This window comes from Portunus trituberculatus, chromosome 10, assembly GCF_017591435.1.
Source record: "Portunus trituberculatus isolate SZX2019 chromosome 10, ASM1759143v1, whole genome shotgun sequence".
In the NCBI taxonomy this organism is placed as follows: Eukaryota; Metazoa; Arthropoda; class Malacostraca; order Decapoda; family Portunidae; genus Portunus; species Portunus trituberculatus.
In genome coordinates, this window is record NC_059264.1 from 6,014,083 (window position 1) to 6,019,082 (window position 5,000).

Below are 5,000 nucleotides of genomic sequence, written 5' to 3' on the forward strand. Positions count from 1 at the left end.
TTTATTCTTTCATCAATGTCGTTAGGAGGAGGAAGAGGAGGAGGAGTTCCGTTGCACTTTCTCACTTTTCTACATCTCTCTCTCTCTCTCTCTCTCTCTCTCTCTCTCTCTCTCGTGTGTGTGTGTGTGTGTGTGTGTGAGAGAGAGAGAGAGAGAGAGAGAGAGAGAGAGAGAGAGAGAGAGAGAGAGAGAGAGAGAGAGAGAGAGAGAGAGAGAGAGAGAGAGAGAGAGAGAGAGAGAGAGAGAGAGAGAGAGTAAGGTCAAGAGCTAAGAGTCAGTTGCCCTTCAATATATCTCCAGGACAGGATATTGCAAGAGAGAGAGAGAGAGAGAGAGAGAGAGAGAGAGAGAGAGAGAGAGAGAGAGAGAGAGAGAGAGAGAGAGAGACGCCATCACCTCAACTCTACACTCACTCTCTCTGTTCTCTCTAATTTCTGTTTTCTGAAGTCATCACCATCACGCCCATCTCCTTTCTCTCTCTCTCTCTCTCTCTCTCTGTAATCAATGCTCTGCTCTATTTTTCTCTCTAACTTTGATCTAAACACAAGTTCTATTTTTTTCTATTTAGTTGCAAGAAATTACTATTTTTTTTTTATTTTGTTTCATTAAAAGGTCATTTCTTTTTTCTTCGTTCAGTTTCAAGAATAGCTAATATTATTTTTTGTATTTTAAGTTGATTTTTTTTTGGTTCGTACGTTTTTCTATGTTTAAATTCAACAAAGGGCTTTCATATTTAACAAACTTTAATTTCAATAGAATGTTCTAATTTGATCTGCCTTTAATCTAAAAAAAAAAACGTGAATTTCAATAGGTTCTTTTCTCTATCCTCAAAGTCAATGTCGGATTTCATATTTAACCTTAATTTCAATTCAAGGTTCTTATTCTATCTTCAATTTTAATTCATTTTTCCTTCACTCACTCAATCATTAATCTCAATCCAAAGGCCCCGCTGTTTTGTGCCCAGTGGTAAACATTGCTACTGTTCCCTCCCTCTTGAGTGTTCACAACTGTCCATCATGTTGCTTTTATGTCAGAGGGAAGGACTGACTAACGGCAACAAAAATATATAGAAAAGAAAGGCTCTTAGTCACCAATCTCCTGAGTCGATAGTTAGACAAGAGGACAGACCAAAGGCAACACAAATATATAAAGGTTCACTTAGTCACCAGTCTCCTTTCTGAGTCGATAGTTAGCCACAGGTGAAGGAGAAAATGTCTTGCTGAAATGTTGCTGAGATTTGACTGTCATTCACTACATTCCCATGCGCTGCGTCTCTTAAATGACTCTTTCCTGTCTCTTTCTTCTGCTTTTGCTTCCTCGGTTGTCTTAGGTCAGGTCATCCAGGAAGCTAAGTTAGGAAGAGATGTGTTATGTGGTCTGTGTATCTAAATAACTCTAAGTAACTCCTTGGTTGATTGTTCTATTTCCAAAGTCCATTTTTCCTATCATTCTTAACCCCTTCAGTACTGGGACGCATTTTTACCGTGAGTTTTGGTTTCCACTTCCTTGCTTGTCTTTGGTTATTCAGGAAGGGAAGTTAAGAAAAGGAAGTAGTGTTATGTGGTCCGTTTTATCTAACTCTATGTAACTTCCTGATTGATTGTTCCATTTCCAAAGTACATTTTTCCTATTACTCTTAACCCCTTCAATACTGGGACGCACTTTTATCTTGAGTTTGGATATGATTAGAAGATTTTAGTGACATTAGAAAGGGTCTATGGAGGACAGACGATTAATGGCTACAGTCTTCACTATTCTAATCCCCACATAAGTTTCTGAAGCTGTATATTGTAAGCAGAATGAATATGAAAACGCGTCATGGCACTGAAGGGATTAAATGCCAGTCAAGCTTAATCTATTCACTCAACATTCTAATAACTCTGCTATGAAATCATTAAATAGTAAGCAGAATGAACATGAAAACGCGTCACGGGACTGAAAGGGTTCTATTCATTCAACATTTAAATAACTCTGCGCTGCTTTTATCAACATCGCTCGCCACACGCCCAACGCAGCAAAAATGTAGCAGTTTCCAGGAATAAATCACAAAATGTCTTACTTCTGAGCTTTCTATTATTTCAAGGGTGAGACTCTAGAGAACTTCTTGTGTTGGTTTTCTGTCTCACAAACTCCTTCCCTCTTGTATTCACTCCATACAGCTATCTCTCTTGCACAGGAGGAGGAAGAGAGGAAGAGGAGAAGGAGCAGGAGGAGGAGGAGGAGGAGGAGGAGGAGGAGGAGGAGGAGGAAAGAAAAATTAGTTTCATAAGAAAAAATCAGTGAGTTTCTTGAATTTTGCGAGAGAGAGAAGAGAGATGAAGAGAGAGAGAGAGAGAGGAGGAAGAAAAGAAAAGAAGAAGAAAAGAAGAAAAGAATAATGATAATAATAATAATAATAATAATAATAATAATAATAATAATAATAATAAGAACAACAACAACAACAACAACAACAACAACAACAACAACAACAACAACAAAAAAAGAGGAAGATGAGCAGGAGAAGGATCGAAAGAGGAAAAATCAGAAGAGGAAAAAAAAAAAGAAAAGATAGATTAGCACAGTGACACTCAACAAACTCCTCTTCCTTCTACACTCAACACACACACTCACTGTCATTCACTAAAAAAAAAAATAAATGAATAAAAAAAAATGAATAATCTCAACTTATTCCACACATTAATTTTACATAAGGACCATCACTGTACTTATTTTCCTCCTCCTCCTCCTCCTCCTCCTCCTCCTCCTCCTCCTCCTCATTCTTCTTCCTACTCCCACCTTTGTAGAGATTCAACTCACTCCCATCTTGTATAGTAAACAGGATGGAATAAAAATGTTCTCGTCACTATTTTTCCCTCCTCCTCCAGTTTTCCTTCTTTTAGTCCTCCTTTTCCTCTTCTTTCATCCTAATCTCACCTTTACAGAGATTCACCTTACTCGAATCTTGTACAGTAAAAAGGATGAAGTCAAATTTTCTCGGCTTATCGATTCCTTGTACCACTTTTTTCCTCCTCTTCTAGTTTTCCTTCTCCTGATCGCCTCTTCTTCTTCTTCTCCTTTCCTCCTACTTCCACCTTTAGAGAGAGTAAACAGGATGGAGTTAATATTTTCTCGTCTCATCAATTCACTGTACTAAATTCCTTTTTTTTTTTTTTTCTTCTCCTCCTCCTCCTCCTCCTCCTCCTCCTCCTCCTTCTTCTCTTCCTTCTTTCTTCTCTGACCTTTGGAGACATTCAGTAAACAGGGTGGAGTCAAAATTTTCCCGTCTCATTGATTTTTTTTTCTTTTCCTCCTCTAGTTTCAGTTTTCCTCCTCCTCCCTCCTCCTCTTCCTCCTCCTTCTCCTCCTCCTCACTCGAACCTTGTACAATGAATAGGGTGAAGTCAAAATTGTTCTCGTCTATTGATTCAATGTACTATTTCATTCCTCCTCCTCCAGTTTTCCTTCTTTTAGTCCTCTTTTCCCTCTTCTTTCATCCCAATCACATCTTTACAGAGATTTAGCTCACTCAGGATAGAGTCAAAATTTTCTGGCCTTCTCGATTTTCTTTTTTCTTTTCCTCCTCCTCCAGTTTTCCTTCTGATCCTCCTTCTCCTCCTCTGTCTTCCTATTCTGACCTTTGGAGACACTCACCTCACTCGGATCTTGTACAGTTAACAGGGTGGAGGTAAATATTTTCTCGTCTCATCGATTCCTCTCTACCAAACCGTGTTGCGTCTTGACTCACTCACTCACCGGCGCAGTGTTGCATCTCTTACGCCACTCAGAATCACTTTGCCCTCTCACCACGACTGTTTTCAAAGGCCACAAAGACCGTTAACCTCTTCAGTACCGGGACGTGTTTCCATATTCACTCTGCTTACTATTTGGTGATTTTATATAGCTTCAGAAACTCATGTGAGGGATTAGAATAGTAAAGACTCGCCATTAATTCCTTCAGTACTGGGACGCATGTTTACCTTGAATTTTGGGTGTGATTAGACCATTTTATTTACATTAGGAAGGGTTTATGGAGGTCAGAAGATTAATGGTCAGAGTCTTCACTATTTTAATCCCCACATAAGTATCTGAAGCTGTAGGAAATCGTCAAATAGTAACCAGAATGAATAAGAAAACGCGTCATGGCACTGAAGGGGGTTAATCATCTGACCTCCATAGACCCTTCCTAATGTCAATAGAATGGTCTAGTCGCACACAAATCTTAAGGTAAAAATGTGTCCAAGTACTGAAGGGGTTAACTGGGTACTGGACACTAATTTAGCCAGTTAATGATGCAAAAATCGTGTTAATCTGCCACTAAAATCACAAAAACACGTGAAAATCAATATAGGCTGAAGTAGAGCCTTTAAAAAGAGTGGATATGTGGTCAAAAATATTTCAGAACATCGGGATATACCCAGTTAATGATGCAGAAACGTGCTAATCTGTCACTAGAATCACAAAAATACGTGAAAATTAGTGTATGTTGAAGTAGAATCTTTGAAAATAGTAGATATGCGGTCAAAATATTTCAGAACATCGGGATTGGAGATTGATTTAGCCAGTTGATGATGCAGAAATCGTGTTAATGTGTCACTAGAATCACAAAAATACGTGAAAATTAGTATACGTTGAAGTAGAGCCTTTGAAAATAATAGATATGCGGTCAAAATACTTCAGAACATCGGGATTGGAGATTGATTTAGCCAGCTGATGATGCAGAAATCGTGTTAATGTGTCATTAGAATCACAAAAAACACACGTAAAATTAGTGTAAGTTGAAGTAGAGCCTTTGAAAAGAGTGGAAATGTGGTCAAAAATATTTCAGAACATCAGGATATACCCAGTTAATGATGCAGAAACGTGTTAATCTGTCACTAGAATCACAAAAACACACGTAAAATTAGTGTAAGTTGAAGCAGAGCCTCTGAAAATAGTGATGTGGTCAAAAATATTTCAGAACATTGGGATAACTTTCATCTGGTATTACAATCTTGGCTACTGCTCGTCCAATCTTGCTG